The sequence below is a fragment of the Nothoprocta perdicaria genome, unplaced genomic scaffold, assembly GCF_003342845.1.
Source record: "Nothoprocta perdicaria isolate Ctin4 unplaced genomic scaffold, notPer1 scaffold_20, whole genome shotgun sequence".
NCBI classification, from domain to species: Eukaryota; Metazoa; Chordata; class Aves; order Tinamiformes; family Tinamidae; genus Nothoprocta; species Nothoprocta perdicaria.
In genome coordinates, this window is record NW_020455205.1 from 1,266,170 (window position 1) to 1,285,885 (window position 19,716).

Sequence of the window (19,716 nt, forward strand, 5' to 3'; positions counted from 1 at the left end):
GCATGATACAATGGAAGAAGATCCATGAGAGCAGCACCTGGACCTTGCATTCCAGCCTGGTGGGAGCAGTGTAATCACGAGCACGCGGGCAGAGCTGCTCGTGCCCCACGTCCCCTTCCCCTGGGCCTCCATGGTGGATCCTGCCCGGAGAGCTGTGTGCCCTCCTCCTTCGGGAGCAGCTTGCTCCAGGCATGTCCTGTGGGAAATGTTTTCCCATTATTTTCATAAAATTGAATTCAAGTAAGGTGAAAGAAACATAGATCAAGCCGAGTGCTACATGGTATTGCTCTGCTGAAACCAATATTGTGCAATTGTGAATCTGGAAGGAAAGGAGACATTTTTAAAAGAGGCTGTATATGCTGGCAAGGTGCACAGTTTTCCCCTGCTTGGCAGCTGTAGGAATTATACCTCTGCGCAGCGGCCGGGATTTGTAGCTGCAGCTAAAAGCAGCTCTGCTCAGTGAAGGTCATTTCTGTTCTCCGCTCAGCCTTACGCAATGCGTGTGAAATTGGTGTCTGGAGCTGGGAATTGCCGACCTGGGGTCTGTGTTCCCGTCCTGGTGCCGTGCAGGGTTGGGAGCTGCCTTGCAGCAGGATGGCAGAGCGGAGCTCCTGGTCCGGGCAGGACGGAGCTCCTGGTCTGTGCAAAGCACCAGGGAGCTCCGAGGCCACCGCTTCGTGTGCTCAGCTGTGTGCTTGAGTCCACCTGTAAACACAGGGCCTGGAAACTGGGAGCCCRGGGGCGAGTTTCTGACGGTCATGATGAAGTCTGTGCGTAAAGCGGCAGCTCTGCAAAGGCAAAAGATATTTAAACATTTTAGCTCTCAGCAGTGGTATCTTCAAGGGCCTGTTTGTTACGTTTTACACRTCCGTTAAGGCTGCTCCCCTTTGGTGACTGTCTATTCCTCCTGGTCAGAGCCTCAAGTTACCACTCTGGTTCCTAGGTAGGCAGGCAGGGGAGCTTTGCAAGGCCCCTGCAAAGAGGCCCTGGTTTTCCTTCAGATCTGAAATCTGCTTGTTCTGGCCATAACTACTTCCCAGCCTATCACTAATTGTTCATTAGTGTTCATATCGAGGAAGGTGATTTTTGGTGCCTCCAAACAATATGGGCCATGATCTTAATATTATACRTGAATCTAGAATAATTCCAGTGAAGTCAGGTTTGCATGAATATAATTGAGAGTTCACACGCACAGAGAAATGACCTGCGGAGTTTTACATCCACAGACTATTGATGTGAGTAACTGTCTGCTTGTGTGCACCTAACCTGTTAAATCCAACTTAGCTTAGCCCTAGAAGGGGTAAGGTCCCAGAGCAATTTGTTAATGAAATTTGGCACATGAGAAATRTTGACTAGATTTTATTTTCACAGCTAGAGTATTTCTGTATTGTTCCACCAAATGCAATATAGACATGCCCTGAAAACAAACAGCTGGGAACAAACAGCTAGTTCAGTACTTTTGCATTTAGTCTGCATGTTCAGTAGTTTTTCTTGGGATCAGTTGGATGAAAACTGGACACTAGCTTTGCAAACGTGGTTGAATTGCATGTGCAAATAGCAGTAATTATACATGAAAATTAAGCCTGCACTACAGATGTTTGTCTTTATACGTGTAGATGCATGCAGTAAGTTCTGAAAATCAGTCCAAAAAATTTAAAGCACAAATGAACCACATGGATCAGTAAGTAAATAGCCTGAAAATTCTGCTCCATATGATGTCATCCCTTTGCTGTAGGTCAGAAATAACTTCATGATGTTAATTATAGGTATTTATCATAGTTCATATGATTTTGTGGGGCCTTGTCAGTGATCAAAGGTGGTTCTTGGATGCCTGTCATCAAGTGAGCTAGTAATTGTAGAATAGCTTATTTACTAAATCTAATATGCCATTAAATAGACTTATTTTCCCCTTTTCAGCAGTTAATGTCATTGATAAAAGGACAATTCTGTTTTAGTAAAGTTGATTTGTTGCAGTCAGGTACAATAATTATGTGCACTTAGGTATACTCTGTGTTTGCATGTTAACACATGAAAGTTATATTACAGTAACTTTAAAAGCTTACCTGATACTGCTAATAGCCAGGAAGATATGAATTAGAGTGAAATGGCCTGTGKAAACTTAATTTTCAAATTAATTATAAATATAGCATGAAATCAGAAGAATCACTATCATACATATTTAGAATGCGCCCAAACTGTATTTTAGAATTATTGTAAAAATATGGGCTGGAAATAGAGACTCCTTGCAAATATGTTGCATTTGAGAGATGGAGATGAGGAAGACCGCTTTTGTAAAATTTTCATGGACATATAGAGAACAAAGCTAGGGATGGATTTAAATGGAAACAGCAAATCAGATGAAGCTCCCGTTAGCTTGTATTACAGGTGGGAACACCTTTTTTTTTATTATTTTTTTTTTCTTCTCCCTGATTCTCTAAGCCTGAAAGTACTTTTGTTCCAGCCTTGCACCTGGATTCAACCTTTTCGCTTTGAATTCGCTTGCATTCTGCCTGGGAAAAGCGTTTCTATAACGAACGCCCTCTCCCTGGGCTCGCAGCGTGTTTGTGGTGCAGATGAGTGGGCCAGTTCAGAGCCCTCTGCTCTGTGCTGACTAAGACCTTGAAGAGTTCTTCAGCCCCACTAGGCCACAGAAGAGCCTATTGAGATCGTCAGCCTTTTTTTCCTGCCAGCTACTTTTTCTTTTTTTTTTCTTTTTCTTTTTTTTTTTTTTTAGGCTGATAAACTCTTGAATTGTTGAAAAGCAGCTGCTCTGAGGAGGATTTAGCTAATTCTCATGGCGCTTCTGGGTGTGTGGGAGATATATTTACGTCTGGACTGTGAAGGTCCCTGGCATTGTTAAACCTAGGTGACCTCTTTCTAGATCAAAAAGAGGTTGCCGGAATGCAATTAAAATGCAGTGTTAGATGGCTGTGAAACCCCASTAACCCAATCAACTATTCGCTTTCCCCATCTTTTTGTCAGTCTCTCTGCACTTTCATATTTTATTCTTCTTTCAAGTTTTGCCTGTGCCATAATTTTGCTACACCTTATCGGAAAATACCTCAGATATCGTATTAGAACTCTCCTTTAAAAAAAATAAAAAAGTGTCCTGTCTTCCAACAGCCAGTTCTGCAGAGGTTCAAGCTATTAATTTTCACATATTGCTCAAGTAAGCAGAACTATGTGCATTTGATTTTTTTCTTAATAATCTCAGATGTAGTTTTGTTGTAATGTAGTACACAATTCATATTGATTAACATGTCTGTGAGATATGCATTTTATAGACACATATTCCAAAGTGAAGCATGAAATCGAACCGTAAATAATTACATTTTTTTAAAAAAGGCTTTCTTTTCTAGTTCTGTGGCAAAATTTGTACTTACTGAAACAAAGGTTTGATTAAAACTAAAAACAAATTTACATTTGTAGGAGTTGCAGCAGTGTTGTTTTCAATTTGTTATATGCCTTTACCTGGCATGCTATTTCACCCTTCATGACACACATCAATACCTTCTTTATGTCTGGCTATTACCACTCATTTAAAAATCTATTTTACATGATTCTTTCAGCCAAAAATGGACCATAATGACATAGAATACAGCTTGTGCTTCATAAATTCTCCAGGAATCAATACTTTGGCTGGGAATTTGTCAGTCTCACATAGCTATGCATCATTAAACTTTACTTTTATTACAGTGGACTCTGCTTCAAAGTTCACTACCTAGCTGATATTGGATGAACCCATTTAAACCAAGGAAAAGATGAGACACAAATGCTCCTGCACTGACATGTATTTATCCAGATAATGTTTAATTTATGAAATATAAGTAGCTCTTAAACTGCTTATTGGTTTATGGACAAAGTTCAGCAATATCATCGTTAAAGATTATACGCTGATTACAAGTTATTGGCAAATGACTTTAAACTGAATCCATTCAGATTATTTCAAATATGACCTATTCTGCCCATAGGATCTTATAAATTAATCACACAACAATGAATTTCTGAGCACAAACATCCATTTGAATTCAGAATCGGAGTGCAGTTTAACCACATTAGCATGTTTTTATTACTATTAGATGTGATCAGTCTTTTGTTCATGTACCTATTTGTAATATGGATTTTCTTGGTTAAAAATATGGGTACTTGTGGAAACAGAAGTATCTGTTTCGCACTATTGATCATTTGTTATGTCTTAATATTTTGTTTGAAACATTTTAGCTCCCTTTCCCAAAGAGCAAGTATTTTGACATAGCTCCTAGACAGAATAATGAACGGTAAAATTCAGTATTTTATGGATGACACATAGGAGGGGAGCTGTTTACCTCTACYGCTCAAGATTAATCTTGAGTACTGAAAACACACCCACAGATCAGGATCGGTTTATAGAATGGTTATGAGCAGGAGAAAAGCAAAACTCAAAAGATTATTATTTGCATTCGGTAAATGAACCGGGCTGCCTATGCTGTCCCCCTTCACGCGCTCTCTTGCTCGAGCAGATCCTGCAGCAGATCCCTTTGGGCATCCCCAGGCTTTTGCGTCGCCTTCCTCACCACAGGCCAAGGCCCAGCTTGCTCGAGAGGGCATCCTTGAGAAAAGGCTTAGAATCGTGATTGACCGGGTACTTCTCAAGTCCAAGGATCAGGACTAACTGAGCTGGTGCGCGGGGCTCTCGGTTCTCCTTTCCTCCAAGGAGCACAGGGACAGGCACGGTTCCAGGGAAGTCACAAGCTTCTAAAAATGCAAGTATTCTTGTCAGTCCCACAAGGAGTCACCTGCACAGAAAGATAAAGGACGAAGCCAGGGGTTGTTGGCAGGCACACACACAGGCACATGCCGTCCCTGTCCTCTCCTTGGGCTTGCCACACCTGCCGGACCGCTGTYTCAGCACTGTCTCTCATGCTCCTGAGATCAAAACGGGAGAAAACAGCACAGGGTCATTAGTTAGGAGGCGCAGGTGCGAGGAGACTTGCTCAAGCATCGATGCCGTGCACCTGCTCCGGGGAGCAGTGCTGGGAATTGGGGCAGGTGTAGCGAGCGCTGGGGCTCGCGGGGCCGCTCCGTAGGGCCGCGTGTGCGCAGGGGAGCGGGACGAAGCGCTCCCGCTGCACCCCGCGTCAGGCTGCGGTGTCCGTCCCTGCGGCCAGGGCGAAGCGCCCTTCCTTGCGCTGCAACGTGAGCTCGGAGCTAAAGCAAGAGGGAATCGTGCCAGCCCATTACAAAGCCCATTACAAAGTCTCTACTTAACATCTCTCCATCTCTCTTTTTCTAAGCCTTACATACTGAAGAGCCAAAATATTCATAAGATTGGGATAGCCCGATGCAGTTTAGCGGGCTTCCCTCAGACATGTTCATTTCAATTGCTTTCTTAACAAATATTTGGTCCTGTTTTATACTTCTTCCAAAGTGGACTGGGTTACTGTATCATTTGCCAATGCCTTGATAGCATCTTCAAGATATCCACCAGATCTCATGTATTTCATTCTAGGCCCAATTTTAATTTTATATTTCTATATGAGGATTCAGTCAGGTACCGAATTAACTCCGCTGGAATCAGTATTTCAAGTGCACAACACTGAAGGTACTATTTAGAAATCATTAATGGCCTACCAAAAGCTACAGATTTTACATTTTAAGTGCAATATTCTTACTGTAAAAGCTGTAAAAGAGATATATCTATGGTCTCTCATGCATACAGTCTCTATATATATGTGTACATACATTTATAGAAATTATATAAAATATAGGCTGCTCATCACAGAAGAGAGGACTTGAACTAAATGTAATTAGTAAAGTGGAGGTTGAAAGTAAAATGCAGAGTAGAGAATGAGATAAAAAGAGAAAGATGACATACAAAACAGAGGTGCATGGGGCACGGCTGATAGAAGATCCCCAAGGTTTTGAGGAACTATTCAGCTTTTCATTAGTACTGAGCGCTTCCTCTGGGACCCCAGCTCCATGGAATTGCAGATAAACATACTCTTTCACACACAATCCCATTCAAAAGCTTTCACAGTATTTCCAAGTCAGAGGATACGTGAATTCAAAGACACAACTGTTGTCTTCATTATTGTATTTATTATTTCATTCACATCACTACCTACATGCCTGGCATTTCATAGATGAAAGGAACTCCAAGGCCTCTGTCCCAGGCATCTTATAATCTCTAATCAGTCATAATCACATAGAAAGTAAAGTCATTGTCTACATATGTATTTCTCTGCAAAGAGAAATAGTGAAAACAAAAGAAAGCAAGAAATGTCCTCTTGGAAATACTCCCTTTWTGTCTAAGTTTTGTTAGCTCAATTCCTTTGGTTAGAGAGGCCTGATAAAGGGGGAAGGGTGGCAGTGGGCAATTCTTAAGCAATGGTGAGAGGYGGAAAGAGAGTATAAAGAAAATTGAAGGAAGAAAATGAGGAGTGGAAGGAGGGGGAATGAGGTCATTGGATGCACTAGGGAAATGTGGAAAGGGGTTGACCGCTCCAGGCGGAGGCAGCAGCCTGGAAGAGCGTATGAAGTCATACGGAGACAAAAGGAGCACAAAGCAGGGCAGAGTTTGCAGAGTGAACAGGGAGCATCTGGGGAAGCAATAGGAAGCAGGAAAGGAGATGTACGTGGATTAGAGTCCTSCCGGAGATCCCTGAATGGAAAGAGCAAAAAGCACTGTTTTTTGTAAAGCAGCCAAAAGGGTGTTTTATAAGGTAAGTGCCAATATTTTGAGCTGAGAGTTAGCGAAAGAAGAAGTTTTGCTAGCATGAGACTTGTGGAAGTTTGTGGGACAGATTCTTATTTCAGAGACACCCTTATGAAAGGTGCATAGCTCCTGCTCCAGCCTTTGGGGTGGACCAGCAAAYGTGTCCTTGCATCAGCCTTTGGAGTCTGGGCTGCTTTGTGACACACACTGAATTTCCTTGGCCCTAGCCAAGAGAAACATCCCTGCTGTCCCTCCCATGGCCAGCTCACCGGTTCACAYTCAAGTCATCTAAAAGAGGAAACTTTGAAAACTCCTGAGAAGAGCATCTCTTTATGCATGAAGTATAATCCCAAYTCCTTTGAAAATAATAGTAAAGTTCCCACAGAAGTGGTGAAACTGCTATTTCATTTAGGGTGTCTGAGGCCCCCAGCAGTCCTGGTGTTTTAAAGTATTTTTTTTTTCTTTAATGCTACCAAATGAGGGGTGTTGGGATGTTTGTCATTGACTTCAGTGTGCCTAGTTTTAACCTTCTGCAGTTACTGAAGTAGTAGTAGGTCTTACCAATGTTGCTTGAGTATTTCATAGTTCAGAATTGGGAGTGATTTTGAAACTACCTGCTTGGCGCTCTGTTGTGCTGATATATGACTCCTGTCRAGTGCATGAAGAACAATTTTCTGTGAAATTTTCTCTTTTAAATGCTCTACTGTKTTTTTAAAATTCTGTATATTTGAAATGACTCTAAAGTCTTGTTTTATAGACTTTTCAGTCTCATTTCTTCACAACTCTATTTACCATCTCTGCAGCCTTGTTTTCTTCCAGAAGATACTTGTCTTGTAAGAGTTAGGTACTTGTATTTATGACGCACCAAATTCTCCTAATATTTTATTTTGCAATCGATGCACAGGCAAAACTTTTGGAAGGAGTTCTAGATACACTGCATTATTTATGCAAACAGTTCTGAATTTATTAATTCTCTTTTAGAGATTCATTCAGTAATTTTCGTGCTTTAAAATTCATTAAGAGTAAATGGCTAGTTGGAAGAGTTCCTTCTCTAAATCCACAGAGCTCAAAGTCCTTTCTTTATATAGTCCTTGCGGAGTTCAACGATTACATATTTGACTTCAATTTACAAAAGCTTACCACTGGGGTAAAGGTAATATATTTGGTGTTTTGATATAATCTATTTCATGAGCACTACTGTCAATATCTATAAACTTCTCTCAATGCACCACACGAATGTTAACATTTTCCTTTTGAGTATTATTACCTCTAAAATAGCAAGGATGTRTGGGAAGGGAGAGGGATGTTTTGAATGATTTGTCAGTTACAACCCAGGGGACTACAGATGTGACTRGTCTTATTTTTATATTTATTGTAAAATTAAATGTTGACATAAGGTCTGAGGGATTTGCATGAATACAACAACGTCATTATTAAACAGCTGGGATCCTYGAATTTTTCAAAACTAATTCCTGGGGAAAAAAAAATGAGAGCAGAGCTCATGTGATAGAGTATAATGAATAGTGCCTCTTGTTTTCTCAAGAAATTATTCTGCACTCTTGAAAAATTATCAGCAGTGGTAATTTCAGCGCTTCTTTCATTTAATACTTCCTGCATTATTCACATGAAGCCTGTAAAGCTGTGTAAAGTGCATGTTGATATCCTTTTTGCTATACCAGGTGCCAGTTTTATTGCAGAATATAAATGCGTGTTATACAGACACCTATTTTTTCTCTCAGACAATAATGAGATATGTTTGTGTTATTTTAAATAGTGTTGGTTATATTAAAACATCTGGTTATGGAGAAGGGATATATTAAGCAAAGGGTTATGCCTGTCTCTCCTGGCATTATTCAAGATGCAAGGTCAAATCCTGCATTAAATGGGTGAAGGAAGGGTCAGTATAAATGAGACGTCAAAGACAGGTGTCCCTAACTGTGCTGTCAACTGTTTAAAGCTTAACATCTGCTGGCAAACTCCCTCCACACAAGACAGTAATGKACTCAAGTCATCCAGTTAGTGCATGTTCTGATTCTTTCCTCATGCAATTAATGTGTCTTTTAAACGCCATTCCGTAAACTTAACTGTCCTCCTGTCTTGTGGGCCCTTGGGCTTTGGGGAGCTACCATGCAAAGAGCTCTTGCATGCCATAAAGATGGAGATTTGCCCTAAATACAACCCTCTAACCATTTTAAGCAGAGCTGCACCAAATAGGAGCTTTGTGGTCACCACAATAAACAAGCGTGCATGAACAAGTACATAGGCATTAAAAGCATGTACACTCATTGACTGGAATTTAGAAAGTCTAGTATACATCCCATCATCCAGTCTCGAGAGAATATATAATTATCCCTTATATTCTACCGGGTATCACCCAAATTGCGGTTGTATCAATGTAGGTAGTTTGATTAACTTGTAGAAGAGTCCCATTGAATCAAACTTTTCATTAAGTGGGCCACTGATGGGTCGGTACAAGTGAGAAGTTCAAGACAGGTGCTACTAATTGTAGAGTTAACTATTGGAAATAGAAACTCCTCAGTCCTCTGGGGAGCAGTAAAGCAGATGGATGTACACAGCTGTTCCTCATGCTATCAAACACTCTCTAGTAGTACTCAGCTTATTTAGTAAGTGGTGCATGCAGAATGTGGCTAGTAAATGCCTGTCATTAAGATATCTTTAGCTAATGGTAGTAGCCACACTTTCAAATTTCTATAATGAAAGATATGTCAAAGATTTGCAGACAAGTTTGCTTCAAGCCCATTCTCAATTTTCAAGCCTACATCTCTTCTCGGTTTACTGAAAAGGTAAGGGATGCCAAGTTGCTATTCAAAAATCCCAGAGTGACTAGAAGCRGTCTGTGATTTTTTTTTTTCCCGGTCTGCCTGTTGTTAGTCCTTCTTTCAAGCATGGAGTTTCAATTTTACGATTTAGAAGGCAAGGTCTCTTCATCACAGCCTGATTCTAGGGAAATCTTTGCACTCTGTCATCAAAACCTCTGAGTTTGCATCAATATCTTTCCAAATTTCATTCACTTCTCTTCTTATAATTTTTAATGGAAATTACACCCCAATTTTTGTCATAACACCTTAAACCAGTGTCTGATGTCTTGTACCCCTGCTTATTCAGCTAAGGGAATAAAAGCTTGTGGCTGCTCATTCACCTCCTTCTCCCGGCTGTATGAAATAGAGGCTGTATCTGAATTAGGTTATTTTATCACATTAATTTCTTTTTTCTGTGTAACTGGGTGGAAAGAAGGAAGGATAAGTCCRTCCTTTGTACAAGCAGACTTCTTGCCATCAGATAGGCACTGCTCATTGTGACATGTGGTGTTGGTTTAACATAGCTGATTAGGTCAGCTAGCAAGTTAGATGGGGGAAAATCTGACTTTCACACCTTTAAGAATGTAACTTTTGTGGAGTAAAAGGAAAGAAAATGAAAAATTATTTACTTCTGAGTAATGGAAAATTTGCATAGCAATGTTAATTTTAGAGTTAGAAACATCCACTGTAATATCCTATTAACATAGACTGTAGATCCTTTCTGAACTCTTTTTAACTGAAACATATCTTCCACAAGCCTGTAATCTTTYATTTTAAAAATACCAGTCTTGGAAAATATACCACTATTATATGTTATGCTTTATTCATGGCTATGCTGAAAGGTTCAATCTTGTTTCTAGGGTCTTGGGAACAAATTTATCCCCCTTAGTGGTACAGAGAGCATTTAATAAAGCAAATGCTTTTCCTCCACTGAGCAGAAGGAAAAAAGGAGCAACTGGAAAAGGCCTTAGTGAATTGGGACACAGTTCCATGGAGGTCTCCAAGCTTCAGTAAGCAGAGCTGAGGAAAGTGGCGACGAGGTTGATCTAATGAGCGCATCATGACCCAATGAATCAATTGGCCGTTCCAGCTGTGCTTTGCTCTGCAGCTTATCTGAACTGATTTGTTCTGCCAGTTTATTGGTGCAACTGAGTGACTTCCAGAAGGCAGCATTGTTTAGATTGTCCACGATTTCCCCCTTAATTATATCATCTCTGTAGCCATCTTTGTAGTTTTAGCCCAAGCTCAGTACCTTTCATATGTGCGTTCAGCACCTTCCATATGGTGCAAAATGGCCTCTTTTTAGAGCAGTTTTCATCTTTGATGGTACGACTAGAGGTCTAGATGAGAGCTGAAGCTGGGTTTTACTCAGGATGGTACTTAACAAAGCGTGTTTCCCTGAGTGCTGCAAGGCTGCCTCTCTTGAGAAACTTTTCTGGGGGACAGACAGGACAGGACTAGATTGACACAAGAGGAAATAAACTTTCTTAAGGGGAAGGAGTTTTAGAGCTTTAGTGGCAATGTTAATGTAGAAGGGCCTTGCTGTGGGTGCTAATGAGGGATGAGCAAAGAGGTTTTTATGGAAGAAAAGACATTTAGGACTCTTCTGCTCTGAAAGCTATGTTTGCTAGTGTAACAGCAATATAACCTCCATATTTCGCTCTTTCCTAACTTCACTATTGGTTGTTGCTTCTAAAAGGTCACTTTTGGAGGTGCAGGAGTAATTAATTTTTGACCTTTCAGAAGACTGCAAATAATTCTAATTGCATGATGGTGGTTTAATAGTAGAAACACTTATGTCCTGATGCTGGATTTTGACTGACAAACTCATTTCATGTTAAAATATCACATAGCCATCAGGTGGCTGAAAGCTTTCAGCTGCATCTAGCCCTGTCTGGATTTGAACCAGTGACCTAAAGGCAAAAAGCTTTGTATCTCATTAGCAAAACACTCAGCTATGCTGTGCAGCCATTCGATTCAATTCAGTTCAATTTAAATGAAAAAATTCAGCTATGATATGAAACATAAGTGAAGCATTTTACATTTAATTTTCTGTCTGTGCTTTTTTAGAAAACATTGGTAGATGGAGAGAGTTTCAAAAGAGAGATGATTTAAAAGAAATTAACATGTAGCCACTGCCATGACTGTTTAAACGTCAAAAAACTCTAATCTAAGCAGTGTTATTTCCTGCTGTGACTAAAGAAAAAGCAGAAAAAAAGCAGCTTTGCTTCTTTGCTGTTCTAACATATTTCTAATAATAAAAATGATTGTCTTTGAACTCTCCCAGCCTTCCTCTGCTCTCCTTTGCTAAAGTCATTAAAATGATTAGAACCTCAAGCAGGGTTACAGTGTTAAAATGCTTGACTTTTCCCTTTCCCCAAACAGAACAGACTCGTTTTAAACATGGCACATATCACAGTAATCTCGTCTAACTCTTCTATCAGTCTGGCTAAATTTCTTCCAACAGATTTGCCCAAAACTGTGTTAAAAAACATAAATCACTGGATTAAACTTGTAGAGAATGATGAAAGCCGAATTCATGTATATACATGTGGTGGTACAAATGGACTCTTTTATTATTTAAGTTGAATGAAAGCAATAAATTTGAAACAGGTTTAACTGATGATATTGGTAATCCACAACAGATTTCATAAACGTTGTTGAATGAACATTGGTTTTGTTGAGTAATCCCCGGGATTAAAGAAGGGACACATAACTAAAACAGTCTGTTGAGATTCATATTATATTCCTGTTTAAGTTTTACCCTGAACGAAAACTGTAACGGTAATTGCATCTTTCAGCTATTAATGAATAGAATACTTGCATTAAAAACCCATTAGGAATCTAGAATGCATCTCCAAAGCAGACGTTCTCAGGAGCAGAGAACCTCTTCTCTGAAGTTAGCTTTGCTCCCTATAAATGCAGAATTTAAATTCATATGGGTAATTTTTGGGAGCCTTTACAGACTGTGTTAATTTCCCCCCTTTGGATTATAGGGAACATGATTCTCCTATAATTTATTCTGTCCTATAATTTAGGAAGCCCTTTCCTGGCAATTATATGAAAGTAATATTTAGCTGCAGGGAACCTTTACAGTGATTTGAATTTTCTAGATAAGAAGGATTTGAGCATAAGCAATTGTGGGTGTGTGCTGACACAGGCATCATTATTGCCTTTGTCTCCATTCTGTAATGACAGAACATACAGTAAAAATATATAGAGCAACAATACGCTAATCAATAAGATTTCACTAATGGGAAAAATAATATTGCTAAGAATAAATGATTATCGTATCACCAAATTACTGAGCTAAACCTCAACCTGAGCTGAAACACTGAAAACTCTGAAAATAATGGTTAAGACTTGACCCTGTAGCAATCAGTGAAAGTCAAAGCAACATTTGCAATGACTGCAGTAAATCTAGGATTTTACTCTTGAGTGTTCCTCACAAATGCAATTTGAATGGAAAGAGAAAAGGTTTAGAATCGGCCTTCTGGAAGCTTCATAAGCTGATTTTGTGGTGTTGACATTTTAGTCCTTCTCATCATTTAAATTCTTTGACAAGATGCACAATATCATGCTTCTGTTTTTATATTTTAGACCAACCCGCTTGGCTCTAACGTCTGAAGAGCTGGGTTGATATGGAAGCTGTGAAAAGAGCAAGACAGACTGATGCCTAGTGCAGGACGCGTGGAAATACACACGTGTTCATACTCACCGCAAGGAAGTCGGGAAAAGGAACCACACGTAGTAGATGAATTGAGCTTTTAATAAGTATTAATACATATTTTATGTAAGCTTTTAAAATCTTTTTGCACGCAGTCATTCCGGTGCTTCTTGTCAAATGTCTTTGATGCACAGGTTTAACACGTTTGGTTATTTAGACATGTGCTTTATCAGACAGGGAGAAAAATCACTCRCCTAAATTCCTTCCCTTTACCAATTCAGGGAAATATTTAGTACATCTGCTTAATTTAAAATATCTAAATTAWCCCATGTAGAACAACGAGAATCCTCACATGGTTTAAGTTAAGCAGGTGCTTAATTTGCYTCATGAACTCGGGGACATCTATGTAAGTTCGGCACAACATTTCCAATGTCATTGAAGTTCCTCAGATTTTACTTGCCTGCCACTAAGAGTAAAATTTGCCCCATGCTGCTTTTTCTCCTGCTGTGTATGTTTTAATTCCTGAACCACACTCTCCACATTAAATATTTCTCTATGACAATTCTAGTAACATTTTCTAATCACAAAATAATATTTACCATCTTCCCCCATGCGGTTTTCAGAACAGAGGGAGCTGCTGCAGTTCTGCAGAGGTCATGAACCTGCTTGATGAAGCACAGATGAATATAAAGTATTCTACTGAGCTTAACGGGCTTTATTAATGTGCAGATCCAATACACATTTTTATTTAAATTCATCTAAAGGCTAAAGGACACATTTTTCAATTGTTATTTTGCATTTAGTTTTGTGAGATTAGTTTTGCATGTTTTTAAAAAAGAAGTGTGATTAGATATCTACAAATTACTTTCCATTAATTATAGTCACTGCACCTAATAGTGCTTTCGGACTTTTAAGGGAAGAACTCAAACAGCAATTTAATTTGAAATAGATTTGTACAAAATTCTCTTGGTAGATGGAGAACAGCTCGTTGCCCCTAATCCATGCCTTCAATCTCAGTTTTAACTAAGACTTATACTTTTTTTTTTCAAGGTCTAAAATAATTCATTGAATAATTTTTTTTTCTCTCATTTTTTTTCCTCCGTCTCAGCCTCTAGTGGAGTTTTGTCCGTAAACAGAATACAATTATTACTGCCGGAGAAAATATTTTCAAAAGTTTAGTTTTTCTGACAGAGCCTTAACTGTCCTTTTCAYAGATTTTTAAAAATACTGAGAGAACTAAAGGTCTATAGAAAGGATAAATGAGCTTTCTCATTCATAGATGCACATTTCCCTCAGCATAGTAGTTCTGTCAGTTCTGTTGTTATCTTATATGCATCTTTAGGTACCTAAGTCACTGAAGCCTTTGGCACACATTTCCTTTGCAGAGCACTCTTGTTTGAGATGTTATCTTCTGCCGTGTGCTGCTTCTCCAGTGTGGAGATTGCTGCTCCCACTGGAGCTGGCTGGGACACACACCCACATCTCTATCTTGTCACTAAGGTGTCTGATGGCTTTAGTTTAAACTGCTGAACAAGGCACCTTTAATCTAAGCTCCTAGATTTTGCATTTAAGCGTCTGAGAAGCACGTACGTATTCATTCCATTCCCTTTGCTCAAGAGAGGGGCAGAAGAGATAGTAGGAAAAGGTATCTGGTAATTTTCTGCAATTACATTTGCTGCAGCCTATTCGTAAATGCCCTTAGTCATCTAAATTCCAGTTTTCAAAAACCTCCTAGTCATTCCTAATGGTTCTTCGTAATGTATTTAGGTGCCTAATTTACAGCAGGCCTTTGCCAAGGAGTGGCACATTACCATTCACACTGGTGAAAGCCCAGGTGAATGGAYTTTATCTGCCATTTCTCTTCTCATGTCCAGTCTTAGAGTGAAATTGTGCATGGGTGCTTKATAAGTCACATCAAAATGCCCACTGAGCAACTTTGCAGGTGCCCAGCCCTACCGTGTGGCTCAGCCTCACACACTGCATGCCAGCAGCATGTCCTAGCACCAGCTAAAATGAATTGCATATAGCATTCCAGAGGTCCTTTTATTTGTCAGCAGATAGAAGATATGTGTGCCAGTTAGGATTAAGCTAGTATTTCTATACTATAATGCAGCCAGCCAAGACCACAGGACTTTTGTTCTATAACCAGAGCTCTTTCCGGGCACAGGAGCTTCTGCTGCTCACCAGCTTTGCCATTCCGTATTTATGATGCCTAAGCAGAGGTGAACTGCTCTTCACTCCGCTTACCCTTACTGACTTCTCATTTGTGGTGATTTTATTGATACTAAACATGTTTGATTTCAGTATGTGAATAGTTTCTGTCAGTGTTGCTTTAGCTGCGTACATTTTTGTGTGTTTTGTGAATATTTGACATTGATGTCTGAATACTAAGGTCATAGGACCAGATCTTCAGTTGTAGAAAGAGTTGGCATAGCTTTGGAGATTTTAAGTCACCTTTATGCTTTCTTGTTCCTGAAATATTCTAATTAAGAAGCTTGCTAGACCTGTTCTTAGGCTGCTGTGTGGCACTGAGGAGTCATTGCATCAGCCTGAAGACTGAGCAAGTGCAAAGTCATCATTCCCTGCAGCCAGATCACCTTTGATAGCTGTAAGTTTTCACAGGGAGGTGAGGGGGTTTTGCTAAAGGTGGTTTTGGAAGAGTTTTGCTTGAGGTAGGAAAAGAAAAAGTCCATTGTTATCACAAAGTCTGACATTCATAACTGATCTTTGCTGTACTGCTGCCTGCACTTCCAGGAACTTCAAGGCAATACCATTTTGTTGCAGATAATCATAAACAAAACCAACTGCAGCGAGTTTACTGACCCAATGAGGAAGACTCTACTGGGATCACTGGGATATGAGGACAGTTCTTTACAGTTAAGTGAGGGAGCAGAGGATGGAATAGCAAGTACTTAGGGCAGGTAGATGGGAGGGAGAAAACTCTCAGGCTAAATCCTGCCTTGAGGGCCCACCTCAAGTGCTTGTGAAACAAACAGGAGGAGCTAGAACTCCACACACACATGCAGAACTACAGCATCGATGTGATAACTGAGATGCAAWGTAATAGCTCATAGGACTGCAGTGCAGCTAGGATAGGTGCATTTCAGGAAAGGCAAGCAGGGAAGGAGCTGTCATCCTTTACATGAAGAAGCAGCTCAAATGCAAGAAGATCATCTTTGGAGCAAGTGACAGGCTAAGGTGGTCAGAAGTGGGAGTACACTATCCTGTGAGGAGAGGTYGACAGACCTGGGCTTGTACACCCTGTGGAAGATGGCTTTGGTGGTCCTGACAGCTACCCTCAGGCATCTGCAGTGAGGTTGCCAAGAAGATGGAGTTAAGGTCTTGACTGAGGTAAAGAGAAGGAGATGAGAAATAATGAGCATAAATTGATAAATGGGAGGTTGTAAGTGGATGTAATACAAAAAAAAAAAAAAAAAAAAAAAACAAAGGAAAGGAAAAAGGTATTATCAGTATGTTTGGACTTTGGAACAATTTGCCCAGAGGGATTGTGAGATCTCACTATCCTTTGCGTAGTCAAGATCTAACTGGTCCAAATTTCTACACAGCCTAGTCTAAATTCAGTATTAATGGTGCTTTGAGCAAGAATTTAGACAAAGTGACCTTGCTAGCTCCTTTGCAACTTGAATGATTATATGATTTATATTTTTCAATGTTTAGGCCTGTAAACTCTAATTAAACAAACTGTTATTCCTTGTATGTTGTTAACTTGTAGGGTAGAACACATGTGCAAATCTTGCAGGATCATTCCATGTTGCTTAAGTGCAAGCATATGGAAGAAATAAAAGGTAAACTGAAAAAAAATCCAAGGACAAAAATTTGGTGGTGTTTCAGCCTACCTGCTTTGCTGTGCTTTATCATGCAGCCACCATATGCTAGCATTGGATTTCTTCACCTCAGAGAAAAATTGATATAATTTGTTGACTCCTGAGGTGCTGAAGGGTTTTGCGGTAGCTTGGGAAAAAGAAGCTGTTTAGCACAGGTGGTTCTGCTGTTGTAATGTGTTGGGAGCCTTCAATGTTAAATGATCTTCTGACTAGCACTTACTCATACACGYGCTGCGATGAGGGGCAGGATTAGAGTGAGTACATTGGCCTGTAGTGTAAATTATGTAAGAACTGAGGCTGGCTCAGGTGCCAGATGGGTCAGGTGGATTACACTTGATTAGCCACCTGGGTCAGGTATCTTGGTACCCATCCATTCTTAGTTGCAGTATGTACCAGTGGAAGCTGAATTCGCAGTGGAGCAGAGAGCTTAAGTTGCAGTGTCCTTGTCGGTTTAACTGAGACCTGTAGCATTATATCATTGTGTTTATGTTGGATAATGCAAGTAGGAGATTAGCTTACTGTCTGTGAAACTTAACTACTGTTAGGGCAGACCCCAGCCCTGCTAGTGTGGAGCAATGTGTTCTTCAGYAGTTCTTTGGTGCCCACATCTTGAGAAGACTGTGTTTAGGAGAAATACGAGAGAAGATAMTGATGAAATTGTTGCCTCATCCAAATTCTTGAATGAATTGGCTSCTATTTAAGGGCATGTGTTCCTGTTCCTGTCCTCATGTTCAGTTATCTAGGTATAAATCAACATATGTCCAAATGCTACAGAATCATTTTATGTTCTATTAGCATTTCCTGCTCCTGCCTCTGCCTATAATGGTTGGATATGGCCACAGCTGCTGTGCGCTGCAGCACTGGCCTATATACACAATTATTTGAGGATTTGATTTTTAGGGAGAAATACCTCCCTCTCTTTGTACATGGTGGAAGAATGCGGATTCTGGGGACAGCGAAAAGGACAACCAGTGGTTAAGAAACCAGATCCAGGCACCTCTTTGCAGGCCAATTTGGCACTCTAGAACAGCAGCAATTTTTACTACACTGGCATTCCTGTCTTTTACTTGTCCATCTGTCAAGCAGAAGCAGTTGCTGAGTTCTCAGGCTCAAGAAGCTTTCGGGGATTTTGCCATCAATTAGATCTCTATGTAGTAAGTGAGATGTTAGCGTTAAATTTGGATCATGGGACAAAATGTGACTGATAATGGTCCTGGGGCTATGCGCTGACTTTGGCTAAATCTGAAACATTCATTCATAAATTAAGAGAGCATGCAGGCAGGTATAGCGTAACTGCAGCCCTTGCACACAAAAGAACATGTGCACACATGCACACACAATTAAAAGGCAACCTCGAACTCGAGGAAGTTTTATCATCAGAAGGCTCTAAAGACTCCCTGGCACAGCCGCTGCGGTTGCAGAGCTGAGTATCTGCCATGGTGTTTTATCCAGCCACTCCAGGGGAATCTTAACTGCGTGCGGAAAATGTCTGCCTACACCTAGCGCACTGGCTGTATCCACTAAACGAAAATGAGGATATTCAGTTTTAAACCAAGCATTTTTTATTTTTATAAAGAAATCAAAACCAGTTGCAATTAAATAGCAAACAAAGGAAGAACTGGAATCCATAAAACTTCAGGAGCAATATTTAAAGCAACTAAACTGAAATCAGTTCGGTATTTCTTTGCTGTATTTATATACAAGCACACTTATTTTTAAAGTACCCTAACACTTAATTTTGCTTTCAGTTGTATTTTTTTATTTGGATTACATATGGTATTGTGATAGGATGTTTCAGAAAACCATAAAGTGTTCTTGCCTGTAAAAGCAATGTCCTTTCTTGTTAATGCCAAGAATGCTTTTCCCAAAACACTCATTCCCCGCTCAAGACACTGTAGCTGCTAATGAGGAAAACACTGCAACTACCTCATTCAGATGTTTTCTTTTGTTTATCTAGAGGGAGTTTACTCGGCAATAGTGAAGAATCCCTGAGTATCAATGAGTCTGAAAGTGCTCATGTTCTGCCAAGAATAAGTTGCAAAGCTTTGTGTGCCAACGCTTTAAATTAATCTAAAATAATGCAAAGGGGACTTTGTCATCTTGGAAGGCTTTTTAAAGCCTCATCACTGTTGTCTCAATTAATAAGAATATCCTATATCATTGACACGGTTCCCTTCCTCTATTGCCAATTACAGTTTCGATGGATGACGTCTCTCTGAGGACGTATGTCGAAATTGATAGAAAGGATGACGCCGTCATGGGACAAAATACATTTTCACATGAGAAGCTTTGCGGCACGTTGCTCGTTTCCTAGGCAGCTCTGCACGCTCACAGCCTTCTTTCCTAAGCGCCACTTAGTGCCCAATGCTAATCAGTCCCTTTAGATGGCTTTTACCAAGTAGATAGCACATTAATTCGGCTTACAAATTGAGAGACTACCTTTGATGGGGAAACAAGATTAAAATACCCATGCTCACATTTCCGTTTCATACATAAAGCATAAATAATGCAGTAATCCTCCCCAGCATTACAGAGCGCTTCAGATTTTCTCTGTTGAGTAGTGGTTAAAATCTACATCTATCTCTAACCTGAAAAAAAAAAAAAAAAAAAAAGGAAGCCAAAGGAAGCCATAAACAAAATATCATGCCTGCCAAAATACCTTTGATGGGGAAACAAGATTAAAATACCCAT

At 39.9% G+C, this 19,716-nt stretch overlaps 1 long non-coding RNA gene across 1 annotated transcript in view; it reads left to right on the top strand.

Moving 5' to 3' along the window:
• Positions 1–13,392, top strand: part of LOC112946185 — a 101,162-nt gene extending 87,770 nt beyond the window's left edge. Inside the window, exon 3 of the long non-coding RNA XR_003249176.1 lies at positions 13,114–13,392. This is a non-coding gene — a long non-coding RNA (uncharacterized LOC112946185). The remainder of the gene's footprint in view (positions 1–13,113) is intronic.
• The last annotated feature ends 6,324 nt before the right edge of the window (positions 13,393–19,716 follow it).